The 23121-nt window shown below is 41.5% G+C and overlaps 1 protein-coding gene and 2 non-coding genes across 10 annotated transcripts in view; 1 reads left to right on the top strand and 2 right to left on the bottom strand.

Moving 5' to 3' along the window:
* MACROD2 (mono-ADP ribosylhydrolase 2) overlaps positions 1-23121 on the bottom strand; it is a 2054393-nt gene that overhangs the window by 1017721 nt on the left and 1013551 nt on the right. The gene's annotated exons all lie outside the window — the stretch shown is intronic.
* LOC112438063 (U6 spliceosomal RNA) lies at positions 10463-10569 on the bottom strand. The gene has a single exon (XR_003026560.1). It is a non-coding gene; the product is annotated as a U6 spliceosomal RNA (small nuclear RNA).
* Positions 11762-11868, top strand: LOC112438066 (U6 spliceosomal RNA). The gene has a single exon (XR_003026563.1). It is a non-coding gene; the product is annotated as a U6 spliceosomal RNA (small nuclear RNA).

Here is a 23121-nt window from a genome sequence, read left to right as displayed (position 1 = left end):
CAGCTTGAGGGAAGAGAATGAGAAAGTGTGGCAGCTGAAAGCTCACCAAGGGAAAGGATAGCAAGAGACTGATTTTTCATTCCCCATCTTTGGCAGCAGAGGTAAACATTTTAAGATACCTGTTTTAGTATGAAGACATGCATTTTTAATTGTGGTAAAATATACATAATGTAATTTATCACTGTAGCCATTTTTAAGCATACCATTCAGTGGTGTTAATTACATCCACGGTTTTGTGCAACCATCACCACTATCATTTCCAGAACATTTTCATCCCCCGTACTGAAACTCTGTACCTATTAAACAATAACGCCCCATCCTCCCCTGTCCCAGCTCCTGGAAACCCGTAATCTACTTTTTGTCTCTATGAATTTGCCTATTCTGGTTACCTCGTATAAGTGGAATCATACAACATTTGCCCTTTTGTGTCTGGGTTATTGCACTTAGCATATTTCAAGGTTCATCCATGGCATATAACAGAATTTCATTCCTTTTTAAACTGAATGATGTTCTGTCTTATGGATATACTACATTTCGCTTATCCATTCATCTGTTGATGGACATTTGGGGTGTTTCCACCTTTTGGCTATAGTGAATAATGCTGCTATGAACATTGGTGTACAAGTATCTATTTGGGTCCCTGTTTTAAATTCTTTTAGGTATATGCCAAAAAGTGAAATTGGTAGATCATGTAGCAATTCTTTGTTTAACTTTTTGAGGATCTGTCAAATTGCTTTCCACAGCAGCTGCTGAAGGTACAGTTTTTAAATGTGCATTTCCGGTTAGAGTGACGGTCAAAAATTGACCAATTATTGAGCAAATGTGGGCAGCTCTGAGTGTCCTGGATAGTTCAGGGTGAAGTGTGGATTTGAGTCTCAAAGTGATGTCTTGGCTCTCAGCTCCGTGAATCCCCCATCCTACTCTGTTGGGCAATTTGCCTGCAGAATTACCTCCAGCTGCAGCCACCTGGTAATGGCAGCAGTGGCCCATCTGGAGCGTCCGCTGCAAAGACGACGCCAGGTGCAGAGCGGTAGGCGCGCCAGGGCAGCGTGCGGAGCCGACGGGGGCCAGGAGCAGGCCAGAGGCCCACTCCCTACCAAGTTGGCGGGGCGGGAGCCCTGAGTTCCCGGGTGGAGCTGCAGTCGCCCAGCCACAGCTCCGGACCCAGGAATCCCTGTACTCCTGGGGGCCTGGGAAGCCCACCTGTCGCTGCAGGCTAGAAGTGCCTGCTCCCGCCCTCCGGCCTCTCCTCACTCCCAGTGCCCACTCTGATTTCAGAGCAAAGTTGTGGCTAAGCCCAGGCACTCCTGCCACCTGGCCGCGTGTGTGCACACTTGAGGCAGCGCTGAAATGACAGCCCCCTGACGCCTCAACCCCTCCGGACTTTGGGTACTCACGAGTGTGGGAGGGAGGCCAGCGGGGGCGGTCAGCTCGGTGCGGGCCTGGGCACGAACAGCCTGGGTGCCCTGGATGGCATGCTGATGGCGGGAGGCAGAAAGGGTCCTGGGGAGAAAGGCGCGAGTCCCTGGTGAAACCCCACCTTCAAGCCAGGGACAGCCTGAAGCCTGGGAGCCAGGCTGCCATTTCTGGGTGGAGTCCATGGCCCAGAGAGAATTTATGGTGCTCCCTCCAGGCCCGCCTATGGCTACCCATGGACCAATCAGCATGCACTTCCTCCCTTCTGAGCCCATAAAAACACCGCTAACTCTGCCAGATTAACACAGACGGTACTAACAGCTGTGGGAATGAGCTATCCATTTCAGGTCTCCTCCACTTAGTCGGGATGACCTGCCTGTGGAAAGGAGCTACCCAGTATGGGTCCCCTCTCTGCTGAACGCTAGCCGCTTATCAGGACGACCTGCCTGAGGAAAGGTGCTACCCACTATGGGTTTCCTGAGAGCTGTTCTGTCACTCAAGGAAGAGCCTCTCCATTTTGGTCACCTTCCAGTCGTCCACATACCTCATTCTTCCTGGATGCCAGACAAGAACTCAGACCCACCAGATGGCAGGACTGAAAGAGTTGTAACACAAACAGGGCTGAAACACGACCCCTCGCTTGCCACATTGCCAGCGACGAGAAGGAGAGAAGAGCTGCAGCCCTTTGGGGAGCTCAGACCTAGGGCCTCCAAGAGTTAGGGCTGTAACACCCTCTTTGGGTCTCTGAGGTTCCTGACGTCTCCAAGCTTCTGGGTGCCACCACGTTCCCTGACGTCCACAGCGGAAGCCATTTGCAGTATGCCTGGTTCAGCTGGAGCCTCGCATAGAGCTGGCGCCTGTGCAGGCACCTAGTGCCGCCCGCCCACCACAGCCTGGCTGTGCACAGTGGCCAGACCCTGAGCTCCCTCACATACCCTTCACTGCTCCGTGCCTAGCTCACCCTTGGCAGGTGTGGGATCTGGGCTGGTAGCGCGAGCCAAGTGCACCCTGATGGGCCGAGTGGGCAGAACAAGCCCAGCAGGCCCAAGCAAAATTCGGGCAAAGGCGCTACCAGCCTCAGAGGTTTCCGGCTGGAAAAGCAACACCCTAGAGATCCTGTGACACTGGGATCTGGGATGAAGATCATGAACTGCAGGACTCAGGATGGGGGACTCACAGCCAGCTCCAGTTTTGCTGCTGCTACTTTTGCCTGTAATCTTCTTTTTGTCACTTTGACAGGTGCATCTGAATTTGCATTATCTGGAATCTCTGCCATACTCCCTAGACTATCTATCTATCTGTCTATCTATCTATCTATCTATCTATCTATCTATCTATCTGTCTATCTATCTATATTTTATCCTTAGCTCCTTGTCCTCCTTTTTAGTTTGGATGCCTTTGGAAACATGCCCTGAGCAAAGATGTTGAGCACAAGTAGTGAGAGAAAGATGCCAATAAAATAGTATGCAGGTGGGCAGGTGACTGCTGGGGCAACTAGAGCTCAATGCTGCTGTGCATTTCTGGGACATTGTGTAGAACATGCCTCAAAATTTTACCGAAGGGCAATTAAGCAGGAGTAGTTATTCTCCAACTCCCAAAAGTAGCTCACCAAAGCCTCCAACTCAAACTCCTGAGCTCAAGTGATCTTCCGAATACCTGGGACTATGGGCATGCACCACTATGCCCAGCTAATTTTTAAAAATTTTTGTGTAGAGACAGAGTCTCACCATATTTCCCAGGCTGAGGACTGCTTTAGAGAACATTAATTCCCTAGCACATTCAGCCTGCCTTGTGCAAAGGGACCTTCCACAGTTCTAGAAAACCCTCAGTCATGGAGATGCAGATGTGGTCAGTCAGAAATCTGCTGGAGTACACTGAAATTGAAATGTCCAAGATATACGAACAGGTTTTTTTTTTTTTTTTTTTTTTTTTGGAGACGGAGTCTTGCTCTGTCACCAGGCTGGAGTGCAGTGGTGCTCACTGCAACCTCCGCCTCCTGGGTTCAAGCAACTCTCGTGCCTCAGCCTCCTGGGTAGCTGGGTTTACAGGCAGGCACCATCACACCCAGCTAATTTTTGTATTTTTAGTAGAGTTGGGATTTCACTATGTTGGCCAGGATGGTCTCGATATCCTGACCTCGTAATCCGCTCACCTCGGCCTCCCATTCATCTCTTTATGTAATCACTCAATAAGCATTTATTCACTGCCTCTTATATGTTTCAGGCACTGTGTAAGGGGCTAAGGATTCAAAATCAAATAAACCTCTTTTCCTGATATTGTTTCTTTGTCTTCATACACTTGGCATAACTGTGGAGATGAGTTTTTGTACATAAACTGAAATGAAGTGGTCTTCATTATAATGATTGGTAGAGGGTGATGGTTTGTGCTTCTGATAAACTAACTTGAGAAAAGCTTGGTACCTCCACTGTAAATCTCTGACTTGTGAAACTTCTTTCCTCAGTGGTTCTCAAAGTGTGGTCCCTAAACTAGCAGTATCAGCCTCATCGGAAAAGTTGTTAGATATGAAAATTCTAAGTCCTTCTGAATCAGAAAGTCTGAGGATAGGCCTCAGAAATCTGTGTTTCAACAAGCCCTCCAAGTCATTGGAGAATTCATGATAAAGTTTAAAAACCACTCTTCTAGGAAAACTGACCAATGAATTAATAAGTCTCGTGCAATCTACTTTTTGAGACACTGCAGAAATACAAAAGAATGTCTTCTGAATTAGAATGAGAATTTAGGAAGGGATTCCTGGAGGAAGTGTAGTGCTTCATCTAAGTTCTGAAGGATGAGTCTATAAGAGGTAGCTAAATAAAAAAGTGGGAGAGGAGGCGTGGCAGTTAGGTTGAGGGCCTTCTGGAAGAAAGCCTTCCGGAATTCTGGCACTCAAATCTCCCTGGATGTGTGCAGTTTTCCTCCTCTTCCCTACTGCCTTATGTGAACTTGCTCCCCATGCCCTGTGAGCCAGCAGGCCAACATTGTCCAGCTGAAGTCCTAATCTTGCTTTCTCGGCTACCTCTGCAGCAGATATGCTGAATTATGTGGAAGGTCACTGTGACATCCGTAGCTCCCTAAGGAAATGACTCTCACCATTCACGATCTTGTTCTTCCTTGCCCATTTCTCCAACCTCATTACTTGCCATCCTCCTAAGTACCCTGCCTCTGCACAAAACAACATTTTTTTTCTAGTTATTCTAAATGCCATGCTCTTTCTGACCTCCATGTATCCAGTAAGTTGTTGTCTTTGACTGGACTGTCCACCTTTACCAGTCATCTGATGGCTAAACTCATATTCACCCTTCACATCTCAGCTCAGCCATGGCTTCCTCTGTGAGACCTTCCCTTGACCTTCCAGGGAGGTAGGGGTTTCCATTTATTCTCCACCTAACAAACTTCCATATCCCTGTCACAGCAGGTAGCCCGAACTGTTGGTGCAGATGCCTAACATTAGAGGGACAGATCCCGGAGCAGTGATCACTTTCTATTCATTGTTACATCCTCAGTGCTAAAAGGTGACATCCAGTAGGTGCTTAATAATAAAAGTAACACTTATTAGTTGCTTGTAATATGCCAGACCTTGTTTGCAGTACTTTGCTTGGACTTCGCTAATTCAGTAGATTTGGGTCTAATCCCAGCATTGCTCCTCACTCCACTCTGGGCCCTGTGCATTAGAAGGCTCAGTTCTGGCCCTCCTCTGACTGCCCTTCCTCCTACAGTGATACCTTGGATCAAGGGGACTTGCCTATCCTGAGCCCAGGTCCACCCCTTGGCTCTAGGTTTTTAGGCCCCCAGAATTCTCTATCAAAATGGCCTTGAAGCTACTTCCAGGGCCTTTCGAGGAATCTTCCACTGGTCTTGCCTCCAGGGGCAGTGCCCTAGGCCTGAGGAATGGCCTTAGCCTCCCTTTTGCTAGGGATGTGGATGTAGCTGAATATAGGGGCCAGGATCTTCATGCATCATCTGGGAGGCCCTTGCAGTGTGAAGAAGAGCTTGGGAAGAGAGGAGGGCCAGGCCTAAAGCTAAGGTCCATTTTCCCAAGGCCACCACATTCCAACATGGGACACTGAGGAGCCTCAGAATTCTACATTTAAACCCAGACCTTTAAATGTTGAAGGTATGTTTGTCAAGGCAGGCAGACAACACACAGTTTATTCAGCAACTTGTTGGGGGAATTCATAATTTTGAAATATTTAGATAGAGTGTTCAGGCTCCATTTATACTCTTATCCTGAAACCCACACATATTAGGGGTGAGAACATTCACTCTCATAAGAAATTTTTTTTCTTTTTTTTTTTTTTTTTAATTAGAGACAGTCTTACTCTTGCCCAGGCTGGTATTGAACTCCTGGGCTCCAGCAATCCTCCCGGCTTGGCCTCCAAAAGTGCTGGGATTACAGGCATGAGCCACTGTGCCAAGGCTAAACTTTTCACAAATAGATATTATTTCCCCCCCACCACCACCATCACTACCACCACATTTTATGACTGAGTAAATTAAGGCTAAAATAGATTAAGTGTCTCATCTACACAGCTGAGAAATAGTAGAGCTGTAATTCAAACAGCCATTTGGCTCCAGACCACACACTCATATCGCCACAGTGATTGAAACATGGTAGCTGTTTCACAGACTTAGGACAGAGCCCTATGTCAGGAACACCAAAATCAAATCTGGTAGACATCAGAGTCTGTTAAAGCTATGTAAATTGGCACTGAAAGCAAAAAGCGGAAACATGATAAGACAAAGAGATGGACATGCCTATAATAAAATGGAATAATAGGTGAAAACATTTCCTTTTCCCGAGAAACATTTTTTTAACCCAATTAAACATATAAAGATGAAAGTAAAGGTCTTTTTCTCCTGAATGTGTCTGTGTTCCCCCACTCCTACCCCCACTGACGCCACATTTCTGAATCTGCCACACAATATAAGTCACTGTGTAAACCAAATCATTAGGGTTGCCAGGTGTTCAATTTTGAACCAGACAGTCTGGTATTTGAGCTTTCTGCCTAGGAAACAAATAGAGAAAATACCAGTGATTTTTAATTAAGTCTTGTTATTATCATGTAAAGATGAACTTGCAGGAGAACATTCTCCCTGGCTCTTTGCGTTGCACTTGACTCTGAGCCTGATTTCCACTAAGACATCAGCCTCTGTGTAGGCCAGACTGCCTCCAGACCGAGTGCCCTAGCAAGCTGATGAGCTTGGCTCTGAATGCTTATTGGCATGTTCTTATTGGTCAGGCCCATGCAATTGTGCTAGATCATTTTCTTTTATTGATATCTCCAAAGCTCCTTCAGCAATCGGCAGAGTTCCCTGGGTGTATTTAGCAACGATAATAATAATAAAATACATACATAAATAAGTAAATACTCAGAAGCACATTTTGATGCAGGCAATTGATCCACTGATTAAGAGTCATATGAGTTAACTAAGCCCATAAGTCTACTCATGGCTATTGAATGGGAACCGATAGTAAAAATAAATAAATAAAAAATATATATATATTATTATATCATTTACAAACACAAAACATTATTCTCAAGTAAAATTCTGAGTCCCAATTAAATCTGACTCTAGTAACAAGATGATAGTGTAAATATTTTAAATTAGTGTGGAAATCTATGATAAGAGAATACCTAGAAATCCTTACATTTTGAGGGAATGGTTTATATGGTATTCAACAACTTTACAAATTGTTGAAAACAAAAGGGTTTGAATGGGTATTAGAAAAGAATCTTGTTTCCTTAAAGAACTTTGTTTAACCTTAAACAATGGTAAATGCCTTTTATTTACCACTGGATACTCGAGGACCTTTAATATGTTCGTGTACATTCAGAGGAAAGAGACCAGGGAAGCTTTTGTTTTCAGAGAACTAATTAATGTTCCCCCTTGGAAGACTGGGAAATACTAGTCTACCACAGTGTAACTTCAGAGTTATAAATTCTTTGTCAGCTAGGTACTAATATTTTAGTTGCATACTCTTCTTGTAAGGTTTAATTCCTTATAACAGAGGAACATAGAAACAGAGCATGCAAATGCATCCCACTAGACAGTTGCACCACAGGATTTACCTTCCTGATCCAGGCTTTCCCTTTTTCTGCCTCTCACTAATGCATTACCATATAAGGAGTGGCTCTCAATGCGTTGAGGGGGATTAATTTTTTCCCCTACCCCAGGAGGACATTTGGCAAGATCTGGGCACAGTTTTGGTTGGGAGGTGCCAATGGCATCTGGTGGGTAGAGGCCAGAGATGCCGCTAAACATCCCACAATGCACAGGACAGCACCCCAGCCCCTCCCTACTCCAGACCAAAGAATCGTCCAGCCCAAAATGTCCACAGTGCAGAAATTGAGAAACCCTACTGTACAGATCTTTGGAATAGATAATTCAGCCCATTTGGGTTATTAAAACTATCAGAAACGATAGTGTAGATCTATTGGCTGGTGTATCAGGAGCCCCTGAGGATGGTGAAAGGAGTAGGTAGAGGGGTAGAGAATTTTCATCTGTGCCCTCCCCCACCCCCTTTTTTTCGTTTTCCTATTTGTCACACTAAGCAGCAGTTAATTCTTGAGAACAGACCTATTTAGGAAGGTGACACTGCCCAGGCTTCCGGGTCTGGCCAAGGAACTTGAGGAGACCATCAGAGCTGCCTCTTCTGAAGCAAGGAGGTAGACACCACCCAAGACTTAGACTGATAATATCGGAAGCTTGTACTGATTCATTGAACATACACACACAACCCCCTCTCTCCCCCATTAACAAGAATTTTAAAACTGATATACAATAAAAATTATAAAATGTAATTCTCAAATTTTCTGAGATGGAATAATATGGATAATTTTTATTGTGAAAATAATACCCCCACTGTGAAAAAATAGTCTTCATGTAGTTATATTTTTCTTAAAATTCCTAAGTGTGTAAACAAACAAACAAGAAAACCAACATTGGAAAGTCACCACACTTGAAAACTCAGGATATCATATTCTGAGTGTTTTGTGTTTAACTAATGGTGAGAAATCTTCTTTTGATAAAGAATAGTAATTTAAACCTGTATGACATCCTCGTGGGGGGAAATAAGAACTCCCTACAAATTATATTTATGAGGAGGTTGGTACCTTAGACAGGGGCTCATTTCCCTTGAGGGAAAAGCAATCTCTTGATCGATGGAAATCATTTTTCAACAAAATACCTACAACACTAAATCTGTTAAAACTAGATCAATAGTCTGTTCCAATTCTTGTATTAAATAGTAGTATGGAAAAAATTTTTTGTGTCAGTGGTAATCTATAGTAACCACAGGATAGGTATAGAATTATAAAGAAGTTAACTTTGTATTTCGTTTGTTTAGAGAAAAACATGTTTTTGAACGTTACAAATTTATTTTAAAAATATAATATTAATATAAAATGCAATATAGAGTATCACTTAAAAATTCCCATATGATTTAACAAATTTTTTTTATTATGATATTTATATTAAACATCTACTAATTTGCTAACACCATTTGAAACCCTACAAATCACTCGAAAATTAGGTATATACTCAAATAAACCAAATTAATTTAGATTCACAGGTTACTCTAAGAATACATATTAATTTCATTCCTCTTCCCCTTCCTCTTCTTCCTCCTCTTTTTCTTCTTCTCCCTCTTCCTTCTTGTCCTTCCTGTTAAAATTCATGATTTTAAAGCTGCTTAATTCTCTCATCTGGATGGAGACTATAAAATAGTAACCTCAAAGAGAAATTTTAAGGATTAAGTAATGAATAGTAGTATTTTTTAATGCCTAGAATATGGCATACCTTCAATAGATCTCTTTTGGTACTAAACTTAGTTCTACAGAGTTCCTGCTCTTTGGACCAGAATGATGTAGGGTGGGAGAGATAAATCTAATTAAATTTTATCAGCAATAAAGGTATCCACTATTGAGGACTTATGAGGTCCAGTTTACATGCTTCTTTAATCATTGTGAAAATTCTAGGCTATGAGTAGGATAGGACCTGCTTATATTTATTGAACACTCACATGTTAAATCAGTTAATCCTCACAGGAGGCTTCCAAGGTGGTAGTACCTTTATCCCCATTTGACCAATGAAGACACCACAGTTCATGGAGTTCAGCCTGTGTGCTCCAGTGAAAATGTGTGAGAAGTGATCATTGATGTGTTCCTTGGGCAATATGGTTTGGCTGTGTTCCCACCCAAATCTCATCTTGAATTGCAGCCCCCAGAATTCCCACATGTAATAGGAGCGAATCTATGGGAAGTAATTGAATCATGGGGACAGGTCTTTCCCATGCTGTTTTCATGATAGTGAATAAGTTTCATGAGATCTGATGGTTTTCTAAAGGGGATTTCTCCTGCACACACCCTCTTGCCTGCTGCCATGTAAGACATGCCTTTGCTTCTCCTTTGCCCTCTGCCATGATTGTGAGGCCTCCTCAGCCATGTGGAACTGTGAGTCCATTATAAATTGCCCAGTTTTGAGTATGTCTTTATTAGCAGTGTGAGAACAGACTAATACCTTGGGTCATCAACAGGGGTGATGCTAGCCTAGCCCGTGCTGCTTCTACGTGATTAGGAAAGCATGGCCTCTCTAGGAAGACATATCTAAGAGCCAAGAGTGAGGGCTGGAGTATATGTAGCTCCTAACCCTTCTCCATAGGGGGGATCTATGAATGGTGGCCCAAGTAAGCCTCTCAGAGTTTTCTGAAGATATAAATGCCCATTTAAAACTCAAAAGTATTTGAATGATCTTATATTTCCAGTTATAGATGCTGTAAGTGTTTCTTGGGATTCTGGCCCAAGGCTTTTTCTTCTAGAGCTGCCCTTAATACTCTGTGCCACTTTCTAGCAAATGATGGCATCATGAGACTAGAATGTACCTGAGGGAACTGAAGCCTGATCTGGGCATGTGGTCAGTACACATCCTCCAAGGTCTTGTAAAAGTAACTGCAACAGGGGTATAGAACTGTGGTGTATGACTCTATATGACACTCTGGAAAAGAAAAAACTACAGAGAATATATACATATATGCATATATATATAATTTTTTATGGAATGCTTCACAAATTTCCATGTCATCCCTGCACAGGGGACATGCTAATATTCTCTGTATCATTCCAATTTTAGTATATGTGTTGCCAAAGCAAGCACTAGAGACCATATAAATATCAGAAGTTGCCAGGCGTTGGGCAGAGGAAGAGATGGCTAGGTGGAGCACATGACATTTTTGTAGCAGTGGACTATTCTGTATGATACTGTAATGGTGGATACATGTCATTATGCATTTGGCAAAACTCATAAAGCTATGTAATGAGAAGAGTTAATTGCTGCTTACTCGTCATTGTGGAGAACCAGGTCGTCTTGTCTTCTTTAGAATATATCACCAGTGTGTGCAAGAATGCTCTAAAATTCTGTTGTGAATGTCTAGTTTAAAGATTAAATGTGAATGAGACTGTCACATGAATACAAGATTTCTAAGTCATGTTCATAAATTGTATAGACTATTTTTCTTCAAATAGTCTCTTTCAAGTAAAATTCCATAAAATATGTTCTATCCAACTTTAATGATACAAAATCAAAGTCTACCACCAATAAAAACATGAAATAATACTACTGGGAACAATGAAAAGAAAGCCAGAAAATGGAGCTTTTCTGCCATTAGATCCTAAATACTTCAGACTGTGAATTGGTATTTAAAGTGCAGTTGCCTACATTGGTAGGAACCCTGCAATTATAGGTTAATTAGCTAAAATATCTGTCATGTTTGTGTAACATAGGGATACAACCAATGTTGTATACAGCAACAAATAATAATAGCTTCATAATTGCTAACACTCACCATATTCAAGGTAATTCTTTACTAATAAATAAAATAGACACCAAAAAATATTAGGAAGGATTACATAATGCAACAGTTATTCCTGCTAACTTTGCTTGTTTGCACGCACAGTAGTAGATGTATAGGCACATAAATATATGTATTTTTTTAATTGATAGATTTTTTTGAGCAGTTTTTGGCTTACAGAAAAATTGAGCTGAAAGTACAGAGAGTTCCCATACACTCCTCTCCCCTCTTTCTCAGTTTCCTGTATTATTAGCATCTTGCATTGGTGTGGTACATTTGTTACTGAACCAGTATTGATATATTATTATTAACTAAAGTCCATAGTTTATGTTAGGGTTCACTCTTCATGTTACATAGCTCTATGAGTTTTGTCAAAAGCATAATGACATGTATCCACCATTACAGTATCATACAGAATAGTTCACTACTATTAGTTCCACCCAGCCATCTCTTTCCCTGCCCAATGCCTGGCAACTTCTGGTATTTTTATTGTCTCTTGTGCTTGCTTTGGCAACACACATACTAAAATTGGAATGATACAGAGAATATTAGCATGGTCCCTGTGCATGGATGACATGGAAACTTGTGAAGCATTCCATGAGAAAAATACACATATATATACATATATATATGTACACACACATATATGCTTATATGTATACATATATGTGTGCATATATATAGTCTCCTATGTATATGTACATACATACATACATATCTGTGTATATATAGACTATATGCATATACATATACACATATATGTATATATACAGAAGACTATGCGTATACATACACACCCGTGTATACACATATGTGTATACATGCACACCCATGTATACGCATATGTGCATACATGCACACCAGTGTATACGCATATGTGCATACATGCACACACGTGTATACGCATATGTGCATACATACACACACGTGTATACACATATGTGTATACTTATACACATACACACGTGTGTATACGTATACACATGTGTATACGTATACACACGTGTGTATACATATACACATACACACGTGTATACACATACACACGTGTATACACATACACATACACACGTGTGTATACGTATACACATGTGTATGCATATATGTATACACACGTGTGTATACATATACGTACACACACGTGTGTATACGTATACACACATTACATATATATGTATACATATATAGTCTCCTATAGTTTTCCCTTTTCCAGAGTGTCAGATAGAGTCATGTGCCACACTACACCACTTCCGTCAACATCAGACTACATATATGACAATGGTGGTCTTATAAGATTATAATACTGTATTTTTGCTGGATATTTTCTAGGTTTACACATGTTTAGATACACAAATCCTTAACATTGTGTTGTATGTGCCTACACTACTCAGTACAGTAACATGTACAAGTTTGTAGCCTAGGAGCAATAGACTATACCAATATAGCCTAGGTGTGTAGTAGGCTATACCATGTAGGTTTGCATAAATCACTCTACGATGTTCACATGATGACGAAATTGCCTAACAATGCATTTCTCAGGACATATCTCTATTATTAAGTGGCTCATGACTGCAGTTGGTATCAGACAATATGTAGCCTTTTAAAATTGGCTTCCTTTACTTAGCAATATGGTGAATCTTCTTTTGACTTTGGTTTTAAGACACAGGCTTCAAGAAACAAATATGATCACAACATAGAGTAATTTTCAAAACTCATGTAAATTTTTTCAGATAGATCTTATAGAAATTTCACTTAGACAACTTCTAACTCCTCTCTCCTAGTGTCTCAAGCCATTTATCTATAATTCTTAAAGTATAGATAGAAGTATCCCAGGAAAAAATTTTGATAAGTCCTTCCTTAAGGATGGACTTAAGGTCATCACCTTTCAGGTGAGGACTTGGGAAATCAAGAGAACACAGTAGTGGCTTCTCCTAGATTCCATGAGATGTGAATATCCACATGAGATTTTGCAGCAGAAGTAGGCAAACTATAGCCTGCAGGTCAAATCCAGCCTCCCATCTCTTTCAGTATAACCCAGATGCTAAGAATGCTTTTTATCAATATGTATTTATGATCAATTTGATGACAGGGAAAACTAATTTTGAACAACAATTAAGCAAAATGTCACCCACCCAAAAATGATTTCATCCTTTTCATTACTAAAATAAATTGTCTTCTTATTTACTAGTTAATATTTTAAGTATTCAATTATTATTATGTTTAATTTCATCAATAAAATGTTTGTAAAAATTTGTTTTCTCTCTTTCTATATCAGTACCTACACAATATCCTCAATTTTACCTCTTGGTACACAAAAACTAAAATACTTATTCTTGGCCCTTTTCAGAAAGTGTTTGTCAATCCTATTCAAGAATAATCAAATGGTCTCTAACTGTTTTTCTTCTTCTCCCCTTCATTTTTTTCTTTTATTAGTAATATGCCCTCATCTAACTGTATCATTACGTTCTAGAAGACACAGTTAGTATGATCTGGACTATGAAGTAACGAAAAGGTTTCAAGAACTCCACCCTTGGACATTAAAAAAGGAAAGCTGTCTGTTAGTCAAGAGTCTAGAAAAGGAGGCCATAAGTGGTACCAACTTTTCCAGGTTTTGGTAAATATAGAAATCTCTATTTTTTTGTCACCATCTCTCTGCTTCTCATGTGGGTCGGCAGGGGTGTAGTGGAAAAAGGCTTTGTAGTTAGACAAACCTGCCACCCACCAGCTTCTGGACTACAAACAATTGCTCATCCTCTTTGCATTTTGGGGTTTTAAATTTTGTTTCGGTTTGTTTTTGACTTATAAAAGGGGTTATTTCAATGACTAAATGATATAATGTTCTCACACAATAGAAGCTCATAACTTTGTGTAGTTGTAAAGCTTTAGGTCCTAATGAGAATTAAATGTTTTCTTCCTTTCTTCTTTCCAAGAAAACTCTCTCCGTGTGTGTGTGTGTGTGTGTGTGTGTGTGTGTGTGTGTGTGTGTGTGTGTGTGTGTTCAGAGGAAGAAGGGAAAACTGGAATAAAAGTCCCATTACACCTCATGGCTTATAGCAGAGCAAACCTAGCAAGGCGTCTGTATTAGTCTGTTTTGTGTTGCTGTAAAGAATATTTGAGACTGGGTAATTGGTAAAAGAAAAGAGGTTAAATTTGGCCAATGATTCTGCAGGCTGTACAAGCATGACACCAGCATCTGCTCAGCTTCGAGGGATGCCTCCGGAAGCTTTTACTCATGGTAGAAAGCAAAGGAGGAACAGGCATGTCACATGGTGTGATGGTTAATACTGAGTGTCAACTTGATTGGATTGAGGGATACAAAGTATTTATCCTGGGTGTGTCTGTGTGGATGTTGCCAAAAGAGATGAACATTTGAGTCAGTGGGCTGGGGAAGGCAGATCCACCCTTAATCTGGTGTGCACCATCTAATCAGCTTCCAGCGAATATAAAGCAGGCAGAAAAACATGAAAAGGAGAGACGGGCCTAGCCCTTTAGGATATATATATTCTAAACCTGTGCTTAGAGCTCTCTCTCTCTCTCTCTCTCTATATATATATCCTATTAATTCTGTCCCTCTAAGAGAACCCTGACTAATCCAGTAAATTGGTACCAGTACAGTGGGGTGCTGCTGAAAAGATACTCAAAGATCTTTGGAACTGGATAACAGGCAGAGGTTGGAACAGTTTGGAGGCTCAGAAGAAGACGGGAAAATGTGGGAAAATTTGGAACTTCCTAGAGACTTGTTGAATAGCTTTGCCCAAAATGCTGAGAGCAATATGGATAATAAAATTCAGGCTAAGGTGATCTCAGGTGGAGATGAGGAACTTATTGGGACCTAGAGCAAAGGTGACTCTTGTTATGTTTTGGCAAAGAGTCTGGCGGCATTTTGTCCCTACCCTAAAGATTTGTGGAACTTTGAACTTGAGAGATAATTTAAGGTATCTGGCGGGAGAAATTTCTAAGCAGTAAAGCATTCAAGAGGTAACTTGAGTGCTATTAAACACATTCAGTTTTATAAGGGAAGCAGAGCATAAAAGTTTGGGAAAAGTCGCAGCCTGACTATTCGATAGAAAAGGAAAAGCCATTTTCTGGGGAGAAATTCAAGGCGGCTGCAGAAATTTGCATAAGTAGTAAGGAGCCTAATATTATTTCCCAAGACCACTAGGAAAATGTCTCCAGGCCATGTCAGAGAACTTCCCAGCAGCCCCTCCCATCACAGGCCCAGAGGCCAAGGAGGAAAAAGTGATTTCATGCACTGGGTCCAGGGTCCCCATGCTGTGTGCACCCTAGGGACTTGGTGCCCTGTGTCCCAGCTACTCCAGCTATGGCTGAAAGGGGCCAACATAAAGCTTGGGCTGTGGCTTCAGAGGGTGGAAGCCCCAAGCTTTGGCAGTTTCCATGTGGTGTTGAGCCTGCAGGTGCACAGAAGTCTAGAATTGAGGTTTGGGAACCTCCTTCTAGATTTCAGAAGATGTACGGAAATGCCTGGATGCCCAGGAAGAAGTTTGCTGCAGGGGTGGTGCCCTCATGGAGAACCTCTGCTAGGGCAGTGCAGAAGGCAAATGTGGGGTTGGAGCCCCAACACACAGTCCCTACTGGGGTACCACCTAGTGGAGCTGTGAGAAGAGGACCACTGTCCTCCAGACCCCAGAGTGGCAGATCCACTGACAGCTTGCACTGTGAACCTGGAAAAGCCACAGACACTCAATGCCAGCCCATGAAAACAGCCAGGAAGAAGGCTGTACCCTGCAAAGCCACAGGGACGGAGCTGCCCAAGGCTTTGGGAACCCACCTCTTGCATCAGCATTACCTGGATGTGAGATATGGAGTCAAAAGAGATCATTTTGGAGCTTTAAGATTTGACTGCCCTGCTGGATTTCAAACTTGCATGAGCCCTGTAACCCCTTTGTTTTGGCCAATTTCTCCCATTTGGAATGACTGCATTTACCCAATACCTGTACCCCCATTGAATCTAGGAAGTAACTACCTTGCTTCTGATTTTACAGGCTCATAGGCAGAAGGGACTTGCCTTGTCTCAGATGAGACTTTGGACTGTGGACTTTTGGGTTAATGCTGAAATGAGCTAAGACTTTGGAGGACTGCTGGGAAGGCATGATTGGTTTTGAAATGTGAGGACATGAGATTTGGAGGGGCCAAGGGCAGCATGATATGGTTTGGCTGTGACCCCACCAGAATCTCAACTTGAATTGTATCTCCCAGAATTCCCACTTGTTGTGGGAGGGACCCAGGAGGAGATAATTGAATCATGGGGGCTGGTCTTTTTTGTGCTATTCTCGTGGTAGTGAATAAGTCTCACAAGATCTCATGGGTTTATCAGGGGTTTCCACTTTTGCTTCTTCCTCATTTTCCCTTGCCGTTACCATGTAAGACAAGCGTTTTGCCTCCCACCATTATTCTGAGGCCTCCCCAGTCATGTGGAACTGTAAGTCCAATTCAACCTTTCTTCGTTCCCAGTTTTGGGTATGTCTTTATCAGCAGCATGAAAACAAACTAATACACATGGCAAGAGAGGAAGCAAGGGGGGGGGGGACGTGCCAGGCTCTTTTAAACAACCAACTCTTGTGTGAAGGAATAGAGCAAAAACCCACTCATTACTGTGGGGAGGGTACCAAGCCATCTTGAGGGATCTGCCCCAGTGTCCCAAACTCCTCCGACTAGGCTCTACCTCTAACATTGCGATCACATTCCAACATGAGATTTGGAGGGGACAAACATCCAAACCATATCAGGATTGACTGTAGCAGCTCAGAACAGGAAAGGAGAGTCAGCAGTCTGAAGCCTGGGACAGTTTTAGAAAGAAAGAAGGGACTTTGAAGTGTCATCTAGACCGAGAAGTGATACACTGCACCCTGCTGTCCTCCACCCATAACATGTGATTGTATTTTCATCATTTCTTTTCATGACTGTTATAATACTCTAAGTATTCTCAGGAAGTATTCAAGATAGAAGGATTTTCATTAACACCCAGAAAGTGAACTGTCCTTGTTGTCTAGAAACAAGAGTCTGTGACCTTTAATTCTTGCAGACGTAAAAAAACTTCAGCTAGAGGTTTTTCCAGAAAGATCCACACCTTGGATGGGGAAGAGAATTCAGTGTACTTATGTGGAAAAATGAAAAGGCTGAGTCAGGGTTTGTTTCTGTCAAATAGAAAATGGTTCCAAGAAGCTTCTGTTTTCTAAACCTGTGCTTAGAGCTCTTTATGTCTGGTTTATGATCTTGGCTCCCTTCAACTCAACATAGGCCTATTCAAGGACACCCAAGAGGAAAACTATATGCTCAAATAACCATCTTGCTGCTAAAGCACATGTTTTTCTATAATCATTTTGCTTTGCTTCCTGTCATAGTTCTAACAAGAAATTTATCAACACAGCAGAACTGGTTCAGTGAGGGGCTGACCTGTTTCGTGAACATCAGTTCCAGAACCTTTGTTTTAAAAATGTGAAGATACCTAGAACTCAGCAATTATGTCCTCTTTTTTAATCTTAACTCATGTTGCCCTCTTCCAAGTACTGAAGATTAAATTTGTCACTAAATACAGTGGTTTTCACAATTAGAGTGTATGGAACATTAACTGGCAAGGAAATTGTATTTTACATGCTTGTACTTACCGGGAAAATCGTGTGCTGGGGGTACTACCAAAAAAACCCACACATAGTTAGGAGATTAAAAATGTAGAAAAAAAATTAACAACCAGACTTCTGGGGTGCTCAAAAGTCACAGTACAGTTTTAAGCATTAATAACTTTAGATGTATGAAGGTTATGTATAAACTTATGAAACTATGATTTGAAAGTTCAATTAGATAAGTTTCTTTTATATTCATAGAATTTTGTGACTCTTGAATAATAAATCTGTAATTTAAAGTTTGGTTGCAGTTCCTCTGAAGAAGCCAAATGTTAAATAAAACAAAAAAACTAGAATGAAAAAATTAATATTAAAAGTTCAAAAACTAAATTACTGTAAAAGAAGTTTGAATTATTAAACATTTATATAATAGTGTTATAAGTATATAGTATTTATACTGTTGAGATTAGTACAGCTTCTAAGATTTTTGGGACATCCTGATCCATTCTAAAAAGATTCAAGTAGCAATGCAACATGCTGTATGGTCCTATGTAGTAGGACTTAAAAACGAATAGGTGCTGGTCTCGCTTTTGAAGATACCACATTATACAAAATTATTACAAAAGAGCACAATAAAAACTGTGTTTGTATAAGGTGGAATCGCATCAAAAAAAGCTTATGGACAACATCAATATCATATATTTTATAAAATATATGAATTTAGGTCTTAACGATAGAATTAGGCTTTTGGGTTGGCAAATCTGTTACGGGTTATATAACAGTACTGAGGTAGCTTAGATTTCTGCTTTTTACAATCATTTACATAAAATTATGTTTCAGAAGCAATATGGAATGTGTGAATATGCAATGCACACATACACTCACACACAATTAACTGGAGGAATGCCTGTTTATTTTAGCGATTCAGTACAGAAAAAAGCATGTAAACCACAAGCTTAATACAAGGCCACCATCATGATTTTAAGGGCATCCTTTCAACCCGTATTAACTCTGATCCCTGGTGATCATTTACTCTGACTCCAAGTTATTAAAAGCATCTCCAACGTATAGTGCACATGATGTTTGTTTTTAATCATTTCATATAATAGATTTCACATGGGGAAAATGTTGGCAAATATTTTAGACTATAAAAAAATATTGATAGTTGGATAAATGCTAGTGTGCTGCAATTTCCTTCACATCACCATAAAAGGAGGGCTTTAAAGGCAATATTTTAATTTCCTGAGACTTCTCGCCGTGCTCTACATTTGAAATGGGATGGGAAATGCCACTTGTGATAACATTTTAATTTTAAACTTGGTAAGAGTTATACCACTATAAAGGTAACTACCATAAATTTTCTTTAAAAGATGCTTCACACCAGACAACCAGGGGGAAAGTATAAGAGTATATGGTGGTTTTCATGTCAAACATCATTAAAAGGTATTTGATGTTCACAGCAGAACTATGATTTTCAGATTGTGCCTGCATAAAACCAAAACAAGTGGTCAATTTGTTGAATAGTGAACTGCACACTGAATGCCATATGGCCTAAAAGGAGAAGTGCATGGCCATGGCTTTCACTGGTGTTTGGATCCTGAGCTACAGGCAGGAGAAATGTGATGATTTGCATCATCTTCTTAAGTCATGCTTCAGTTTATTGCCATCCTTCTGCTCAGAGTGATCGTGCTTCATTTCAGTCACTAAGCTCCACCGCCAGGAAAAAATACAAGCAATTTATCTTGGTGTTGTAGGTTGGGCTCCCCGGAAGGTAGGTTAACCTGCAGGAGCTTTATTAGGGAGGGTTCTTGGGATACACTGCCATAGAAGGGAAGGGACAGAAGCAGGATTGGGCAGAGGGAGCTGCAATGCAACCTCAAGGGAAGTTTCAATTGGCCCTAGAAGGAACGATGAAGATGGGTTGACCTTCCAGAGTTGTCCTGAACTGCAGCAAAAAAGTCAAGCCTCTATACCCCTACTTTGATCAGTCACTGGATGTGGATTACACCAAAAAGGTGGCATGGCCTTGCGCACAGTAGCTCTCTTCAGTTGAGGCAATCCTCAAAGGGGCTTGACAGCTGAGGACTGTCTACCAGCCTCACTCCCAGCTGCTGGGGAACAAGTCCTTTATTCCTAAAGTAGGGGGTGGTTCTGAGTTGCTTATCACAGTGTCTACCATGCCCAAGAAGCAAGAATATATTCGCCACAAAATGCTCTTTCAGGCTTACTTTCGACTATTCCTCTTTATAAATTCTCCTCTCAAGTAGAAAGAAAGAAGAGAATCTCCCTCATTCTCAAAGCTAGGTCTGTGCAATGAGGCTCAGGGGCTCCGTTGAGCTAAGTCGTTTGCCCATCTCTGACCCAATCACAGTTGCCAGGGGGGAATGCAATGCTCTCACTGGCCAGGCCTGGGAGAAATACCCGAGGAGAAAGAGGGGTTCTACTCAGCAAGTAAGATGAGTAGACCCTGGACAGCCAGAAAACTAATAGATGCCCCCAAAATGTTGTTATACATACTTTTTCTTCTCTTGCTTTTGCTCAAACCCTTTTCCCTCCCTGTAACGCTGGTTTGTGTTCTCCTCTTCATAGGCCCTAGCACATGGCAAGTACTTAAGCCGTGAATGATCAGACTCTGCTCAACTTGCAGGCATACAGCCCTCCAAGGGGTCATGGCCAAGGTGCACAGGAAACCCACCCAGGAGCTGCATTCAAACTGCAATTGTGCTTCTGAGACTGGGACGGCTGAGCTCCCAGGCAGCCCTGGGGTGGAACAATGACTGGCTGTCAGCAGCTGTGCAGACAACCGGAGACCGGGAAATGGGGTAGGGGGTGCGTGGGTGAGGCAGGTGGTGGCTTTTATCTCTTCCACGCCTGGCAGAGCCCATTACCAACTGGCTCAATATGACAGAGCCAGCTCTGCTTTCCTATTCAGGAGGGAAAAGAAAAATCAAGGGTAAAGAGACTTCAGCACCAACTGTACCACATTTTAAAAGTGTACTCCTTCCCATCGGCTCCGAATGCTATTAGAACTACCGGACTCTTGTTACAGGGGTTCTGGGACTTTGCTGAGCACCCTATTATTTTCAGGCTTGGACCCCCACATTATGTCAGAGGTGTTTCTTTTGTTCTAGGTAATTTGCTTGAACGAGCTGTTTACTGTAGCTTGGGGCTGGATGCTCATTTCCTCACACTTTTTAAGTTAAAACAAACAGCCATGATGTAGACTATTTTTCTTCAGTTCAGAGAAAGGGAGAAATCTGGCTGATTTGATGCAAAACTTCAGTGGTCTTACTTTTCAGGTCTTATGTATTATTGTTAGTGTCAAACTTTCACTGTTCACGATGGTTTGCCATAATTGGTGTTTTCTTTGTTTAGTTCCCACCACCAATTAAGAATTAATGACAAAGTATTTTGAAATTCAGTCAGGCTTTTGTGACCCTTTGGGGTTCATTTGGGTGACAAATAAGAAAAAGCCATCAAACAGCCTTTAATAAAAGGAATTTACTATCACATATAACTGAAACATCCAGCGGTAGCAGGGGCTACAGGGAACAACCAAAACACCCTATTTGTTTGCATCTCCCCTCTCTGACTTCTGCTGTATCTGCCTGATGCTGTTGTCCTCTGGTCATAACATGAGTGCCAAGAGCACATGGCGCTCAATGCATCTTCATTCATAACAAGAGGTAGAGGCCAGAGTTGGAAAGGCCACAAAAAGCCCTGAGGCTCCCTTGCTAAAAACACATGACCAACCCTGAGCTAAACACCATGACCCAAGGGATAGGAAATAGTGATTAGCTTAAACACATTAGGGCCTCATCCTGCAGCAAGGACAGTTAATTCAACACAAACCACATGGCTGGATGGAGAGAGAGGGGAAGGGCTAAGTCATGAGAGAGTGGAGACACCAGGTACCGACTCGATGAGTACAATATCTGTCCCCTCCTGGAAGACCACAGCTGCACATTTTCCAAATGCTTTGATGAGACCATGGCCAGGAAAAGTGGCAAAAAGAACTTGCGGGAACAAAGAGTACTATGTCATTTCCCATCACAGAGCCTCACAGGTATGAGCATATCATACACACTGAATGGATCATAAGGACAGGGTTTAGCTATTAATATAGGAAAGTTATTATTATCTAAAAATACCAATTAAAAAGGCAAAGATAACATTTAGTAAAAGAGATCCTCCTTCTCTCACTCTCTCTCTCTCTGTATTTCTTACCCCACCCCAATCCCTCTCTCTTTCCTTCTCTCTTTCCCGCTCTTCCTCCCACCACAGAGGAAATCCATTGCACAACTTCACTGAATGGCAAAACTACTGACCCTAAGTGACAAACTGTCTCAGATCAGAAAGTGGTGTCAACTCAAAGGTGGCAGAAGAGTCAGGAGGTCTATGGACAAGCCACACATTCTTCTCTGTCACTCCTCATGAGAAAGTAGAGGTGAAAGGGTGTGGCTTGAACATTAATCCATTTTGAATCTGTCTGCCACACGAGGAACAACTTGTCACTAGCATCAGGCAGCATCACTCCTTTCCAGCTTTATATTTGGTAGTTGCAGTCCTCAGCATGCTTTGAGGATGTCACTCCAAAATAAGTCAAGTAAAACCAGGTTCACTGAGTGATTTTGGAGGAAAAACATGGGAGAAACACATCTAAAATAGGCATTTCCAACTCATAGTGCTGTTAGGTGTGAACTTTTTCTAAGAGCTCCTGATACGAGCAAGACATTGGCAGATATAGCACTAGATTCACTGACGCTCATTTCAAAACAAAACAAAACAAACAACAGTAAGTTAATTTACTTGCTGGTTTATTGTTATTATTATATTTTTGTTGTCTTTGTGTTGCTGAGCTACAAATATAAAAAACGGTGGGTATGTGAACTAATGGATATTTCATGGATTAATAGGAACAAACATAGTTTTAAGAAATGCCCAGAAAATAAATAGAAGATTCATTCTGTCCTCAAATCTTGTGTGGACACAAGTAGACTTAAGGCTAATCACTGTTTAAGTTATTTGTTCTCATCTCGCTGCATTTATCTATAACCATAAAATTAAAGGACCTGAACTGTACATTTGTTTTAGGAGTGCCTACCATGGCTATAGTGATCTTGGGACTATAATTCCTTTTTCAAGTAAAGAATAACATGAAGCTATTTAGGTGCTTTCTACTGCTCTGTGCCTCTGCTATAGCAGAAGAGATAAAAGTGGCTTAGCAGGCATTTTAAGGAATATCTTCAAATAATGCGTAACTACCTAAGTGGCGGC

The sequence above is a fragment of the Pan paniscus genome, chromosome 21, assembly GCF_029289425.2.
Source record: "Pan paniscus chromosome 21, NHGRI_mPanPan1-v2.0_pri, whole genome shotgun sequence".
In the NCBI taxonomy this organism is placed as follows: domain Eukaryota; kingdom Metazoa; phylum Chordata; class Mammalia; order Primates; family Hominidae; genus Pan; species Pan paniscus.
Note: the sequence above shows the minus strand (reverse complement) of the source record. Positions and strands in the feature narration are given on the sequence as shown.